Source organism: Myotis yumanensis, unplaced genomic scaffold (assembly GCF_028538775.1).
Source record: "Myotis yumanensis isolate MYYU_CA2020_CCGP unplaced genomic scaffold, mMyoYum1.0.hap1 SCAF_15, whole genome shotgun sequence".
In the NCBI taxonomy this organism is placed as follows: Eukaryota; Metazoa; Chordata; class Mammalia; order Chiroptera; family Vespertilionidae; genus Myotis; species Myotis yumanensis.
Window position 1 is genome coordinate 50,980,141 of NW_027223766.1, and position 16,761 is coordinate 50,996,901.

Consider the following 16,761-nt stretch of genomic DNA (forward strand, 5'->3'; position numbering starts at 1 on the left):
CTAGAACAGGGGTGGGCAAACTTTTTGACACGAGGGCCACAATGGGTTCTTAAACTGGACCGGAGGGCCGGAACAAAAGCATGGAGGGAGTGTTTGTGTGAACTAATATAAATTCAAAGTAAACATCATTACATAAAAGGGTACGGTCTTTTTTTTTTTTTTTAGTTTTATTCATTTCAAACGGGCCGGATCCGGCCCGCGGGCCGTAGTTTGCCCACGGCTGGTCTAGAAACTAAACCCCCTCGCCCCAGCCAGGCTGCTTAATAAACCACCGCTTTCCCCTCCGAGCAGCTGTTCACAAGGCCCGGCCGGATACACCGCTGCACTTTACATTACAGGCCTCTCTCCTTCGCGGCCTCGGGCCTGTCATGGTCCCAAACGGGGTGGCCGCCTCCGGCCTTGCCAGCCAGGGGGGCCCGTCAGGTCTGGCTGCGTGAGTGCGGGAACAGCCTTTCTGGGTGTTCGTCGGCTCGCCGGGAGCATAGAACACAGAGCTGCTCCAGTACCCTGCGGGCTTGTACCGAGAACGAAGTGAATAGAAAAACAACATGCGATCACTTCAATAATGATAATCAGGCAAACGAGCAGTAGCAGGTACCGTTTCTAACTGTTTGTACTCAAAACCCCAGCTAATCCGCACAGCGGGCCTGCGGGGTGTGTACTGTTATTTGCATCGTTTTGCAGGTGCATGAATGGAGGCTTGGAGAGATTAAGGAACTCGCTCAAGGTCACAGTACAGAGTGGAGCCGGCAAGGTGGGCTCCACTGTCAGGCGGGAGTAACATCCGCACGTCCCCAGCGCCCCCTCTCCGCCCCCCTCCGGGCCAGCCTGTGCCCTGCCCCGGTGGGGACAGCAGTTCACTCCTGGGCTTGCCCCCGAGCAGCCACCTGTGTGGGGAGGGAACACAGGCACACGAGCAAGGAACCAGGCCTCCCCGGGCCCCGAGGGAGACGGTAAGTGAGCAAGTGGGTGGTCTCAGAGTCCGAGTTCCTGCCCACAACACAATGATCGGGGAGAATGAGGTCGAGACCGAGGCTGCCTGGCCCGGTCCATCTGCCAAGGGGACGGACCAGAAGGGGAAAGGGCACGTCAGAAGCTGATGGAAAAGTCTGGTGTGGCTGGGATGCCAGGCTCATGGCCACGCAGGGAACCGGGAATGCCGGTGCTGGCGCCGAGGGCGAAGGGAGCAGAGCGGAGCCGCTGGGATGGTCCCCTCCAGGGGAGGCCGTGCCTCCGGCCCTGGGGCCCAGGCTGAGGAAGCCAGCCCGCCCGCCCGCCGGGGCTGAAAATGAACCGGAGCAGAAGCTGGCAGGAAGTGGGTGTTTGTTCTCTGGCGTGCGCCCTCCCTCTCGGAAAGCGGCCAGCATGCGGGGCCTCAGAATGGGTGCTAACTGCTGAGGCCTGGCTGCTTGGCTAGGGGCGGTATTATTATTAACAACAGCTACCACGGAGCGGCTCAGACAATGAGGCCAGCACCCTGCTCAGCATTTCGGGTGCATGATTTCATTCCCTCTTCACAGCAGGCCTTGGAGGGTGGCAGGCCCACTGCCATTTCACAGATGTGGAGACTGAGGCTCCAAAGATAACGTCCTTTGCCCAAGGCCCCACAGTTAGAAACGGGCAAAGCCAGGGCCAAGCCGAAGCCCAGGTTTTCTCTGCACCACCCAGACGGGCTGGGCTCTATAAGGAGGTCCTGCCCACCTCGATCCCACAGGTTCGTGATGGGAGGGGCGGCATGGACCTCCGTGACGGGGCCCCCTGTGGTCACCCATGGCTCCCTGTGCCCTCAGTGACCAGGATGGACATCTCCAACTGGTTTCCAGTTTCTAGTTTCTCAGTCCCCAACTATAATCCGTCCCACAAGCCCGGAGAGACGGAGCCACCAGTTCTTACCTGGGAGCAAACACTCCACACAGGACGCCCCACCGTTCCCACCTGGGCTGCCTGCCTATGGGACGGAGGCCGGCGGGTTTTCCTAAAACATGGGTCTCCCTCACAGTCTCTGCCTGCCCTCTCCCAGGAAAAACCCGCGATCACGCCTTATTTCTGAAAGAGTGCCGGTCACGTAGGACCCACGGAGGGGGGGCCTCGACCTTTTCCTCTTCCTCCGTCCGGGCTCCTCCATGGGACCCATCCCCGGGCACCAGCTCTCTCCACCCTCAGCTGCTGTGAGCAGCCCCCGTCCAGCCCCCAGCTGGGCCCGGGGCGCCCCCAGCCTCTCCTGTGTCATTTAGCTCCATCTCCCCCAGCTGGGAGGGCGGGCAGGCTGTGCACAGAACACAGACGCCGCCTGCCACAGACCCACAGCGCATCGGATCCCGTGCTCTCCCCCCCCTCCCTCTGGCTCTGGCCCCCACAGGCCCCCTGCCCCAGGGCCCCAACAGGAGGCGCCCCCTAGGCCGGCCTCCCTGCTGGCGAGGAAGGAACGCTGGCGCTGAGAGGGCTCCTCGGGGCCTGACCAGCACTTTCCTCCGTGTCCACCCAGAACTGGGCTCCTTTCTCGGATTCGGGAGGAACTGTGAAATGTGTTTGTTTTCTAGGCGACCGCAGCCTCATTAGGGAGGCATGAGTACACACTTCTGAAGAAAGATCAGAGGAAAGAAAGAAGGGGGGAAGGGGAGGGAGGGAAGGAGGGAGGAAGGGAGGAAGGGAGGGAGGAAGAAGGAAAGAAAACATCTACTAACCACGGAACGCTTGGCCCAGAGGGGCGGCTGGTGTCCTGCAAAGTCTGTTGTGGTGAACATGACCCGAGGCCCCTGGGAACGGTCCTATTTATAGCGCTCTGAAACATGGCTGCTGAGCGGGGACTTTGTTCTTTCCGCCTCTCATCTGGCTCTCAGAACGAAGTGAAGGAAGTGGGAGGGAGGTGGGCTGGGGTCTGGTTAATGCAGGCGGCGAGACCAGGAACCTGCGCCTTGTGGGTGTGTCACAGGGGCACCTGGGGACGCGGAGGGAGGGGGTGCACCGCAGCCCCCCAACTCGTCCTCTTCCAACCTGGGGGACCTTAGGTCAAGTGGCCGACTTCAATGAGCCTTCGTGCGCTTACCTGTCCAAACACCTCTAACCATGACGCCCTAGAGCAGCGGTTCTCAACCCATGGGTCGCGACCCCTTTGGGGGTCGAACAACCCTTTCACAGGGGTCACCTAAGACCATCGGAAAACACATGTATAATTACATATTGTGTTTGTGATTAATCACTATGCTTTAATGACGTTCAATGTGTAACAATGAAAATACATCCTGCATATCAGATATTTACATGACGATTATAACAGTAGCAAAATTACAGTTATGAAGTGGCAACGAAAATAATTTTATGGTTGGGGGTCACCCCAACATGAGGAACTGTATTAAAGGGTCGCGGCATTAGGAAGGTTGAGAACCACTGTCCTAGAGCCTTTAGAAGGTTAATAAATGAGTCCAGAATGACCCATACGTGGTATTCCCTGGGCAGAAACTCGGGAGAGATTTATTTATTTATTTATCTAATATATTTTTATTGGTTTCAGAGAGGAAGGGAGAGGAAGAGAGAGAGAGAGAAACACCAACGATGAGAGAACCATGGATCGGCTGCCTCCCGCACGCCCCCACTCCCCCCCGCCCCACCCCCCACTGGGGATCGAGTCCAAAACCTGGGCATGTGCCCTTGACCGGAATAGAACCTGGGACCCTTCAGTCTGCAGGCCGACGCTCTATCCACTGAGCCAAACCAGCCAGGGCTCAGGGTAGATTTTTTTTTTTTTTAATATATTTTATTGGTTTTTTACAGAGAGGAAGGGAGAGAGACAGAGAGTCAGAAACATCGATGAGAGAGAAACATCGATCAGCCGCCTCCTGCACATCCCCCACCGGGGATGTGCCCGCAACCCAGGTACATGCCCTTGCCAGGAATCAAACCTGGGACCTTTCAGTCCGCAGGCCGACGCTCTATCCACTGAGCCAAACCGGTTTCGGCAGGGTAGATTTAAAAAAAAAAAAAAAAAAAAAAAAAGGACACATCCATGCCAGAATCCACAAAAACCAACAGGAACTTGCTCCGAGGAAATGGAGGCACAGAGAGGTTGAGTCACTCTCTCCAGGTCACACAGCCAGGAAGCAGCAGAGCCAGTGCTTTTATGGAGTGAATCAATGAATGACTCAGGAGATGAATCACTGAAGTCTTGTTGTGGGCGGAGGTTGGACAAGGGCACTGCTGAGCCTCCTTGCAAACACCAGGGCTGCCCAATTCCTTCTTGTTTCATGCTCTCTGAGTGTGCAACCTCCGTGGTTTGTTATTCAATTGACTCACACACCTCTCTCCCACCCCCTCTAGTAATGGTGACAGCTTAGGTATGACACCGTGGCTCAGGTTCGGAGAGAGATCTTTCACCAGGGGTCCCAGGGGCAGGTCCCGGGCCCTGCAGAAGTATTCCGATATCCAAAGCTGTCCCCAGGGCCGGCCCATCTCTCCTGCCCGTTTAGGTGCTTGTCATTACACACACATCGGTTTAACGGATACAGTCCTACAGCGCACGGAGCATGTTGGCTTCACTCCATCTGCTCCCTGCCATCAGCGGAGACAGAAAAGTAACAGGAGGCCTCATGTCAGAAGCAATTCTTCAGACCACTCAGGGCGGCGTGGCTTTCACTGGAGATTTCTATTAGGTGGTGGCGTGCCACCTCTGTCTTCTAACCAGCTCCTTTCGCTTTAATTTCCTTTTTTCTGCCCAACGACTGACGTTTAATACCAAGACCGTGCTTTAGACACCACCAGGAACACTCTCCACAAAGACACGCTTGCCTGTGGCAGCGAATGTGTTTCCCAAGCAGTGGTCTTGATCCATCACCCTCCCCACCAGGTGGGAGGATTAACAGCGTTTCCAAGGAGCAAGAAGAACAACACATCTTCCTCTCTCTTGTGAAGACGTTCCTGATTAAAAGGGAATTGCCAATGCTGCGACGGCAACTTCCCGGTCCCTTTTTCTTGGCGCAGGTGCCCCCGGGGCACCTGTCTAGGGAGTTGGGTGGGACTTTCCCCTCCGACGACCACCTTGCTGCTCAGGGTGCTGCCTCCGACCCCCTGGCAGACTCACAGTCCTGCCTGCACCCCCAGGCACCGCGGGGCTGTCCCCACTCCACTGACGCCAAGAAATAAGCGCCTGCCATCAGCCAGGCAAGGCAGGACGTGGGCATAAAAGCCAGCCAGGGTACCGCGGGCTAAATGAACCCACCCAGCTGGGCCCAAGTGGCGAGTCAGGGGAAAGGCCTGGACGCGCAGCCTCTGGGAGGATGCGGGCCCTGGGGACGCGGCTGCTGGTGGAACACTTGGGAAACAGTGTGTGCAGAGAAATCAGGACCTCCTTCCGAAGGGCTGTTCCAGAACTTGGATCCACTTGCTACGCCCATTGGGTGGGCCGGCGCACATCCTGGGCTGGGCTTAGGCCAGACACCCACTGTGCCCTGTTTCACATCTGCAACTCCGAGGGGGGCTGCCCCATCCTTCAGACTCCCCCCACACACTTCCCTACCACCCCCCGCCCGCCACACACACACACACACACACACACACACACACACCTCCTCCCACCCCCACCCCCACCCCTGTCTAGACACAGGATGATCCTGGGAGCTACACAGAGGGTGCCTGAGGTCTCCGGCTTCGGGCAGAAAAGGCGCAGTTAGGAACTGTGTGGCTCTGCCACTTGGCAGCTTTGTGACCTTGGGCGAGTGGCTTAACTCGGAGTCTCCGTTTTCAGGTCTGTAGAATGGGATTCGTGAAAAGGAGCAGTGGAGGAATGGTGGCCACGGAAGATCCGGGTAGAGAGAGAGGGGGTGAGTCCCTTCACCTGCGCCACCAGGAGGAGCCTCCTCCCAGGTCACACAGAAGAAGTGACCTGAGGGCCAAAGAGGGTCAGGGCTGCGGACGCCAAGGGCTGAGAAGGCAGAGGTCCCCGTTCCAGAGGCGTCTCAGCTCTCAGACCCCTGGGAGCTCTCTGCGGTCGGTACCACGGGGGTCCACTGCGGGAGGGACAGAGCAGGTCCCCACAGACTGGCCAAACAGTGTCAGGGTGTGTGTTCTGGGCTCCGGTAGAGCCTTCCAGAAAAAAGGGGTGCGTGTTCGTGTGCGTGCGTGCGTGTGCGTGTGTGTGCGCGCGTGCGCGTGTGTTTCCTTTTCTTTTCTTGCCACTGAGCCTTTCATTTCTGAAAAGGTAAAAGCCCAATTAGATGGATTTTTGTCTTTCATGTGGAGTTGTTTCAGGCTTTCTGAGCGTGAAACCCTATTTTGGAGCCGGTCCACTTCTCGCTGAGAGAAGCAGCCAGGTTTGCTTTGGTTCTGTTTTTTCTGGTTGGGTTTTTCTCAAGAGCCCTTGGCTAAGTAAATACACATGAAGGGGATTTTTAGTCAGTCAGTTCCGGCTGTTCGTGCAATGTGGGTCCAAATGGATTTCTTTCTTTCTTTTTTTCGTAGCAAAATCTAGTACAATGATATCTAGTTGGGCTGGATTTTCTTACAGGCATCTGGGGAAATTCAGAGAAAGTATTTTCTTATACTGTACACCAAACATGAACCTTCCCAAAGTCCTCTCTTAATTCTGCCACACAATTTGGAACTAATGTTCTTTTTTTTTTTCCTCAACCCCCCAGAATTGCTGTAGGTGAGCTTTAACTTGTATTTCACATGCTCTACACGGCTCCACAATCAGAACTGGTTAGAAAGCTTACGTATTCGAGAGGAGAAAAAGACACACACACACACACACACACACACGGTCAGAAGGAATGGTCCAAACATTCTCAGATGGTCTTGGGAAGAAAAAAACTTTTAACATAAAAATATTCAAATCGTCCTGTCTGAATAGTGGATAGGCGAAGAGGCCAGGCCGGCCCCCCACCAGCGCTCGGGAATGAAAACCAACATTTGCACAGTGACTCTGGCTTATGTTTCACATCAACCGTCTCGTCTCCAAGACAGATGAGGAAACCCAGATGCACAAAAGGCACGTGAGTCAGTCCCTGGGTCCTAGGTGACAACCTTTGGACAGAACCCTTAATACCAGGCTATTCTGCGTTTCATGAAGGACACGTAGGATCTTACTAACATCTTACCCTCACGAGGGGCGACCGAGCACAAAGGGTTGAGTGGAGCCTCCAGCCACGTGGCCCTGGGCAGGGAGCAGTTCTCCCGCCTCTGCAGCTACCCTTCCACCCCCACCCCCACCCCCACCCCGGGGTGGGCTCAGCTCTTGGTGGCACAGGGATCCTGGGGGCAGGCAGGACAGAGCAAGGTGGCAGTTTATCCTCCCGGCTCCTCCCTGCCGGGTTGAGGAGGGGGCTGTGTATCTCTTCCAGGGGCTTCTACCGGCGCCCACTGGCCAGTTCTCCTGGCTCCCCTCGCCCATCCCTCCCTCAGCCTCCTCTGTGATGGGGCCCAGGTTCCTCTGGCCTTTGGCACCCTTTCGGAGTCCCCACAAATGTCCCCTCCGCCGGCAGGTTTTGGGCCCCAGCGTCCCAAACTTCTGGGCTATCTCTCAATATCCCCGCTGAGGACTGCGGGAGGATGACTTAGCCAGGTGCTCGGGGAGTGGGGAGGGGAGGCGGGTGGGCACACGGGCGGTGGCTGCCCCCGATGCCAGGGATCCCCGAGGGTCCTGAGGAAGGAGCTGGCGGCAAAAGTAAATGCGGCGGAGGCTGTCTTCACAAAGGAAGGCTTTACTGCCCCCGGGCGACTTCAGCACGATGCCAAGCCTCTCACTGGGCAGAGTGAACTTGAGACCCAGAGCCTGGAGCAGTTGGGGGGCCCCCGGGAATGGAACCTCGGCGCTCACTGGGGCCCAAGGCTGGGGCCTGTGCTCAGATCAGAGCAGGAGAACACGCTCGGACCCTCGTATTCTGTGCACCCAGTGCCCAGGCCCGCTCTTCCACTGGCCTGTCCCACGCGTGTACATACATGCAGCGGGACTCTCCGGGAAGCAGCGTAAGGTCAAGATGACCCGTGGATTTCATTTCCCACTTTCTTGGGCGCCTTTACAGCGTGGGAGGGGCCTGGGGAGAGGGTCAGGGTTAGATCTCAAGGCAAAAGCTGGTCCAAATAGAACTCCTTTGAGTCGGCAGCTGCCACCAGCAAAGGCTCAAGAGAGGTTTACTGACCAGGTGACTCAGAGAGGCCCCTTTGGGGGGCGGGGGGAGGGCTGCTTGGTGGAGAGCAGAGATAGAGGCCTACCTGGCACAAAGCCCCCCACACACCCCTAGGCTCCAGGACCCTCACTGCCACCCCACCCTTCCTAGGGGACCAAAGGTTCCCACCAGCCAACTCTATGGAGATCCCCAATTTCAGGAGGGGTGCTGAGGAGTCTAGCCAGGAGAGTCCCCACCCTGTGCCTCAAAGGGAGGACACAGCCCTGAGGTCAGTCAGCAAGGAGGCTGCTGTGAAGTTAGCGTCCCCCGCTGGTGCAGAGCTGCTCGGAGCAGAACCCACAGCCCCTAGGAACCCACAGCCATCGCTGGCGCCTCCCTGTTCTCTCAGCCAGTGCCCAGGGGGTGCTGAGGCTGCCAGCAGCGAGGGGGGCAGATGCTGCTTGCCAAGGCCCTGGCCTCCCCCACCCTACCCCCACCCCCACCCCCGCACAGTGGTAAAACCTGGACAAGATGCGAGCACAGCTGTTTCCAGGCTTGTGAGGTTGTTCAAAGGCCGGGGGAGAAGGACCCTACTCATCCTGTCATTTATTTATTCAACCGAACGCTGTATGGTGGCATTCCTTTCCACCATATGCATGTATATGCTCACACACTCAGTTACATAGAACACGCATCTGTGAGGAAGTAGTAAGGGTCCCCTTTTACAGATATGGAAACTGAGACTCTGAGACACCAAGTCTCATGCCCCAAGTCAGAGAGAGAGAGAGAGAGAGAGAGAGAGAGAGAGGGAATGGGAGACTAGGTGAGCCCCAAACTTTACACCCAGATCTGGGCAGAGGCAGCGGGCATGAAATGGTGAACTAGGGTCCGTTTTTTAGCCAACCGCGGGTTTCAGAAAATGGCGGGGCCATGCATGGTGTTTGGGGGCAGGAAGAGAAGGTGAAGGGAGGCACCTGAATGACCCCAGGCACCCAGCTGCTGGCTGGCACCCCTTCTCCACCTCAGAGCCAAGCGCCAGTTCCCACCGCAGCCAGCAGGGGGCAGTGCACCTTGTCTTTCGGAACCTCTGGGCTCTCTCCAGCAGCTCTGGGGAAAGAACATCAGGAGGTTCTGCCAGCAGCTTCTAGGAATGGCCCCGCTGAGAGCCCCACATGGAGTGGGTGCTCAAGGCGCGTCAGACGCCGGAAGGGCTTGCCCAGGTAGAGTCATGTGTACCCAGCAGTTCAAATACAGCCGAGAAAGGGGTGCCCAGGCCCCTGCCAGTGCCTCCCAACTTAGAGGCGTCTGGAACAGCATTTGTACCTACTACATGCGGGTTGGGGATGACCCTGGGTTATCTCACCTCCCCCGCGGGAGAGAACCAGCCCCCAGCATGGCGCACAGCAGCAGAGCGAGAGCAGGCGCTCGCTGTGTCCCTGGGGGAACCCTCCCGGCACAAGTGCACTGGGCATGGCGGCCCGCGGTAGGCAGTTAGACACAGGAGCACAGCAGGGCCGATGGGCCAGGTACCAGCAGGTCACCAGGGCAGAAAGCAGCACCCCCCGCCCCCCCCGCGCCCCTCCCTCCCCCCCCCGCCGGCCAGCCAGATGCCTAGCAAAGGACTATGGTAGGGTGACCTTTCCCCCCTAGCATATTGCTGGTCATGCCCTAGAGCAGTGATGGCGAACCTATGACACGCGTGTCAGGTGACACGCGAACTCATTTTTTTGGTTGATTTTTCTTTGTTAAATGGCATTTAGATATATAAAATAAATATCAACAATATAAGTCTGTTTTACTATGGTTGCAAATATCAAAAAAATGCTATATGTGACACTGCACCAGAGTTAAGTTAGGGTTTTTCTAAATGCTGACACGCCGAGCTCAAAAGGTTCTCCATCACTGGGCTAGAGATAACATGGAGGCCTCAGTAGTATTTCAGCTCCAGGCCCAGACAAGCAACCAAGCCAGACCAGTGGCCCCGGGGCTGACGTCGGGACCAGCTGCACTGGATAATGAGCCTGCCCTGGAGCCCGCAGAGCCATCCGTGAGGCCCGGGACCCTGAGCGGACACACCTGGGAAACTGCTGGATCCTCTTATCGAAGTCTCCCCCCCGGGGACCGCTCCCCAAACCTCCATCCTTACTGCCCTGAGGACAGAGGACTGGCTCCTGGAGCGCTCCCTCCTCTGGGCCCCTTTCCCTCCTCCCCACCCACCCCCCAGGCACATTACCATCACCTTCCTCACTCCCAAACTCCTAGGGCCCTTCCTCTGCCTCTGTAGCTTGTATCCTCAGCCCACTTCTTCCACAAATTACTTCCACCTCTGTGACTTCCTAAACAAATGCTCTCCTTCTAGTTTGCTCTGAATTCCTTCCTAGCCAGAACTCCAGCACCGAGGCTGCTGAACCCTGGTCTGTCCGGTCAGACACCTGGTGCCCTTCGGCACCTACAACACAAGGAGGATGAGACAGGACAAGCGAGGGGTCCCGGGAGGTGAAAGCCATTAGGAGACCTAGGGAAGAGGTCAGGGCCCTCAGGGTCAACGCTGTCTCCCTCTACTGGACACAGGAGCCAGGGAGACAGACGCAATGACTCACCCAGCCCCCAGCCAGCCACTCTTGCACTTCTGGGCGCACATGTCCCGGGCAGAGCGCCCCCACCAGGCCTGCCGCGTGGTGGGTGCTGGCAGGGGCTCTCTGCCAGGAGGGAGGAGAGACCCAAGGGCTCCAGACAAGCAACAGAACCGAGGCGACCCATACACCCTTCCCCGAGCCCAGGCCCGGGTGTCAGACCACGGCACGCTGGCTGGGGGAGACAGATCTGTGCCCAGCCGGCGCAGTCTCAACCCCCACCTCAAGTTCAGCGGCGGTTCCTCTCTCAAGGTCAAGCTCAAATGCTCTCCCGCTGAGTAAAAGGAGCCGAAAGTGGCGCGGCCGTCCCAGTTCGGAATCTCACTGTAACCCCATCCGGGCGATCTGCCCCCGTGTCCGGGCTCCCGCCCCCTGGGGCTCTGCCAAGGAGCTGCCCCGGCCCCGCGCGGGTCACCCAAGACACTCAAACAAGTTGTTAACTTTTGTCCGGTTATTTCGCGGCCGCTGCGGCGCCTAACGGGGCGAGGGCGGACTCCGAGTTTCCAGTGGCACCAGCGCCACCCCTGCCGAGCTCGGCTTCGCCCACCCCAGTCCCTCGCGGCCCCCCACGCCACGTCCAGCTGCCCGGTCCCCGGCGCCAACTTCGCCGCCGCATCCCCAGAAACGCGGGCCGCCGGCGCCCCCTCCACGCGGGCGAGGGCCGCCTCGCGGGTCGGCGCCTGCTCGCCGCGGAGCGGGAGGCGGAATCCGGAGACCGGAGACCGGAGACCGTCCCGCGGCCGCTGGCCTCCGCGACCCCGGCTCGACTGGAGAGCGCCTGGGCCCCGCCGCTGGCGGGGAGTCCTCCCACCCGCGCCCCGCCGGCCGCTCGCTCCTCCCGCAGCCGCCAAGGGGAGATTCCGGCCCGGCACCCCGTGCAGGGTCACGGGGGCCGCCCCAGGGACCGCTGCCCGGGACCGGGCATAAGCTCCCCGCTGGGCTTCCGGCAGCTCTCCCGGGAAAAGCCGGAGACCCGGCGCCCCGGCCGCCTCCCCGACCCCCCGACCCGACCCCAAGGATCCCGGCGGCGCCGGGGCGAGGGCAGGGTCGCCCTACGCGTGTCTCCTTCCCGGCGCCTGGGGTCTCGGATCCCACTTCCAGGTCACACCCTCCTAGGCCCCTCCCCACCACTTCGGTCCCCGGGTCCGGGCGACCACCCCGGAGAACACAGGCGGGACCGCCCGAGCCCCAACTCCGCGGCCGCAGCCCCGCGCCCGGGCGGCGGTCGGCCCGGCGCGCGCACTCACCGCGGCGGGGGACGCGCAGGAATTCCCGCGGCTTCGGGCACGGGGGCTTCGGAGAGTGTCCCGAACGCGCGCCCCTTTCCCAGCTCACATCGCCCCTTCCTTCGCTCCCTCCTCCTCTTCCTCCTCTGCCTCCTCTTCCTCCTCCCTCCGGTCTTTGTCTTTGCAAAGTGTCGAAACTGTCTGGCATAGTGGAGCCCCGCCGGCGGAGGCTGGAGCCTGGAGGCGGGGAGAGGCTGGGAGCGGTCTCGGGAACACCTTCCCCCGGGTGTAACGGGAGGGGCAGGCCCGGCGGCCGCGATCCGGAGCCCTGGCGGCAGCGCGGGGCGGGCGCCGAGGCTGCGGGGCCCTCCCCTTCCTCCGCCCAGCGCCCGCCCCTGGGCCCCCGCGGCCCCGCCCCGCGCTCGGCTCGGCTTTCCCCTCTCTCGGGGCTCCCTGCAGCCGAATGTAGGGCTCCGCAGCCACGTGGACCGCAGCCGGCTCGGCCGAGGCCGGGCCCGGGAGGCGCTGGAGGCGGCGCGGGGACCCGGGCGCCGCTCGGAGAGGGTACGGCTCCGCGCCACCGCGCGCTTCGGCCGCTGCAGTAGATGGCAAGGCGAGGGCAGGGCGTCCAGGTGGCCGGGGGCCTCGCGGGGTCAGTCCCCCCCCGCCGCCCCCGGGGAGGAGGCTGCGGGCGCCCACCGCGAGGACGTGCGGTGCCCAGAAGAGCCCCCGTGGGGTGCACGGTAGCTACAAGGGGCCGGTCCCCCTGCTGGCGACTGTGCAGAGTCGCCCACATGCTCGAGGAAGTGGGAGACCCGAGGTGGGACTGAAAGAGGGGAAGGGGAGGAGCGAGGCGAGGCTGGGGCGCTGGTGAGGCCCAGCTGGGCCCAGTTCAAGGCCATCCCAGCTGGTCCCCGCCCCGACTCCCCTGCCTGCCCTCTCACTTCCTCCCAGATTCCCCTTCAGCCAGGTCCAGAGCAGGGGGACCTCACGCAGTGGCGGGCCCCAACGTGCCCGGGACCTTCCAGGGCCAGACCCTGGGGGCAGATGTGAGGATTGTGCGCCCTCCCTCCTGTATAGGGAGGTGGGGGAGCCGGGAAGGCTGGCTCAGTGGCCGGATGCCAGTGTGAGAGGCCAAGTGCTGGACACGGATTTAAGAGGCATTAAAAGCGTTCTGGTTGTGCAGGTCCTGTCCCCTGACCGGACTCCACCTCTTTCGCAACTTGTCTGAGAAACGCTGGAGGACAGAGGTGCAACTTGGAGAGGTCCGGCGGAGAAGTCAGGCTCCTGCAACCTAGGGAAGAAACCATCATTCCCGGAGATGCTGGTGGAGGCCTCCAGGCCAGGCGCTGGGTCGGGCTTTGTTTTTCTTTGTCCATGATCAGGTGTTTATTGCCATGATGCAAAGTTGGTTCACCATTCACAACTTAACTAATGTTCTACTCCACAAAAACAAAATGAAGGGTCAGAATCACATGAACATGTCACTAGATGAAGAAAAAGCATTCGATCGAGTCCAATATCCAGTTACGATAAGAACTTTCCGAAGAGTAGGGTAGGAGGAAGCATACCTAACTGATAATAAAGGCCGCACACAAAAACTCACAGCTAACATCGTACTGAATGGTGAAAAACGGAGAGCTTTTTCTTTCTGTTTTTCTTAAAATTGAAATTTTTTTTATTTTTATATTTTTTTTCAGTTACAGTTGGCATTCAATAGTACATTACTTTCAGGTGTACAGCATAGTAGATAGACATTTATATAAGTTGTAAAGTGAACCCCTGATAAGTCTAATAACCCCAACACCATAATTACAAATTATTGATGAGATTCCCTAGGCTGTACTTTACATCCCCATGACTGTTTTGTAGCTACCAATTTGTACTTCTTAACCCCCCCCCCCACCTTTTTCACATAACCCCCCAACCCCCTTCCCCTCTGGCTACTAGTATACAGACTTCTTCGTTCAAATACTGCGCTGTCACTCGCCCGGCACAAAGCCTGGGTGCAGAATCCCTAAGCTTCCTCAGCTCTTGTGCTGGAATTTCGTCATCTGCGACATTGGCCTACCAACTGTCTATCATGGAAAGTGGTTGTGGTGATTAAGTAAATTCATACACGTCAGACCCTTAACATGACCTCCTAGCGTATAGTAAGTGCTCGGTAAAAGTGGGCTGTGTCCATGATGGACTTCTCCAGGCCCAGAGACACCCAGTCCTGGAGATGAGGTGCTGGGGAACACTTCTGGGCCTTGGGGGAGAAAAGGAGAGATGCTCAGAGGAGAGAGAGGTGGAAGAGAGATGGATTTGAAGGGGGCGGGGAGAACAAGAGTCGGGGGCGAGGGAGACAAAACAATAAAACAAAAAGCATGTGAGTCTAAGAATTATGCAAAGAGTCCTGCCAAGTTCCTTGGGGGCTTGGGGCCCGGCCAAGTCTGCTGCCCTCTGCCAGTTTGAGAGAACAGCGTGGGGTGTTTAATGACCCTTATGGTTTCTATTTTGATTCTTGAGGGCGGGGTGGGCCTTTGACCTCCCTAGAAGCATTTCTCAGGCTTTGCCCTTTCTGAGATGTCAGGCAGGGTGTTCGCCCACTGCAGCTGGCATCCCAGGAATGCTTGCGTGTGAGGGAGGAGGGGAGTAGGGGCATGTATCAGGAGCATCCGCTGCTGCTCTGGCCAAGGCGGCATCGCCCAGCCTCTGGGAGCTGGGGCCTCTCAGATCAGCACCTGGACCCCAGGCTCCCGGGTCACTGTCAGCTCGAGTGGCGTCCTCAGCTCCGAGTCATCCTGGGAACACAAGGGCCTCCTCCTGCCGCCCTCGGGCACCGCTGCCCACCGCGCCCTGTTGGTGGATTTCCGTGGTTATATATCTGGTGGCTCTGCCTTCTGTGGACAGGGAATGGGTGCCGTTGATTGCGAGGTCAGATAATATCACGCACAGGAAAGCGACTGGGCAGTTTGGAAACTAGGAAATGCTGTAGTAACAGAAGACTCTCCTGGGGGCGCCTGGGGAGGGTCACACAGGGCCGGTCAGTGGCCCTGGATCAGCCAGCTGCTCCGCGTTGAAGCCAAGGACCTGGTAGCTCCCACTTCAGCCCGGGCCCCCCGCCGGTTCCCCTGGATGACTCCACGGTGAGACGGAAAGCGTCCTGAGAGACTGCGGTGAAACACGCATAAGTCATCGCCGTCTCCATGTGAAGCGCCGGCCCTCAGGCGCAGTGTTTATTTGGTGGGGGCGGAGGGGCTCTCTCCATCTCCCTGCTGGTACTGTGTGTGTCTCACGGGAGCGCGCCTCTCCCTGCCCCTCTTATCCTGGAGCAGCCACACCTGGCGGCCTGCACCGCGCACAGGAGTGTGCCTCAGGGATGTGTGGGTGCACGCTCCTCCCCTCCCCGCCGAGTGCCTCCCCACAGGCCCTGTCGGAGGACAACTGGTATTAGTCACCACTCGGGGTGTCTGCACACACAGAGTCCCCCGGGGGAGCCCCAACATTGACTCAGCGTCCCCCCTTCCCCTCCCCATGTTGTCAGAGCAACAGCGAGGCTCCGGGTGAGGCTGCTTAAGGAAATGGGTCCCAGCCCCCACCCCTCCTTGGCACCTGGGAGTGGAAAGACCCTGATGGGTCTGGTGCCATCTGGGTGATGGCGCGGAAAAGCCAAGGCCGCCTGGCTTGTCAGAGGTGAGCTCAGAGCGGCTGGCACGTGGCGCTGGTGTTTTGGACAGTGTTTTACTCAGGGCCCTTGGGGCCGTGAGGGACGGGCCCAGCTTTCCTTAAATAAAGAGAGGGAACGCGGGACTGTGCAGACTGAGCTGGAAGTAGGGAGAGGGACAGCCGGTCTGGCTTGGCCCTCTGGAGCCCTGCCACTGCCCCCCCTCATTTCCCCTGCGCCGCCCCCCCTCATTTCCCCTGCCCCCCCCCCCCCCTTCTATGGGAAGAGTCCTGCCCATAGGTTTTCTCTGTTAGGTCCTGGAGCGGGAGGCGGAGGGGGCGGGGTGTCTATGGCCCCACTCCCTCCACACCTTGGCAATTCCTTCAGCTTCACACCCCGCCCCCCTGCTCATCCACTGTGGGTTTTAGTTTTTCTAGATGAGGAATCTGATTGGCAGGCCTCCCAGGTCCTGGACCAACAACCCAACAGTGATGGGCAGCCCAGGCGGCATGTGCCACCTTGAGAGTAAAGAGAGCCACACAGGAGATTTCTCATCACAGAGAATGTAGGACGTAACCCCTGCATCCCCTTCCAGCCCTGAGAATCTTGGGGGCGTTTGAGTCCGCAGAACCAGACACGCTACACGACTCACACATCAGCGCCAACAGCCTGTGAGCCAGCGGGTCGGCGGGGTGGGTCTTGACCTCCTAGATGTCTTGGCCGGAATGTGGCTCAGGAAGGAGTAGACTTGACCTCCATCGGGACCAATGAGATAGAGAGAAACATATTGGGTTTTCTTAAGCGTGAGCCCTGGGGCACTCCTCTTTATTCCCAACTGCACCTGAGCCAGAAAGGGTTGTCATAACCCCACCCCGCACCCCTTCTCCCCGTGGCAACCATCAGCTGTCCTCTCTAGCGAAGGGTCTGGCTTGGTTTTGTTTTGTTTATTCGTTTGTGGGTGTGTGTTTTTCAGATTGCACATGGTATTTGTCTTTCTCTGTCTGACTTGCCTCACTTAGCATAACACCCTCTCGGCGCCTTCACGCTGTCGCAAATGGCAGGGTTCTATGCTTTTCGTGGCCAGGTAGAATGCCGCTGTGTACCTGCACCACATCTTCCCCCACTCACCTGCTCATGGGCACCGAGGCTGCGTCCAG

At 58.9% G+C, this 16,761-nt stretch overlaps 1 protein-coding gene across 2 annotated transcripts in view; it reads right to left on the minus strand.

Moving 5' to 3' along the window:
- The window catches only part of ST3GAL1 (ST3 beta-galactoside alpha-2,3-sialyltransferase 1), a 52,752-nt gene extending 40,456 nt beyond the window's left edge, over positions 1-12,296 (minus strand). Inside the window, exon 1 of one of the 2 annotated variants that reach the window (XM_070392377.1) lies at positions 11,977-12,296. The gene's annotated coding sequence lies outside the window, so the exon portion shown is untranslated. Of the gene's footprint in view, positions 1-2,684; positions 2,727-11,976 lie in introns of those variants that run through there. The other variant, XM_070392378.1, reaches the window with a different exon arrangement.
- Positions 12,297-16,761: the final 4,465 nt, after the last annotated feature.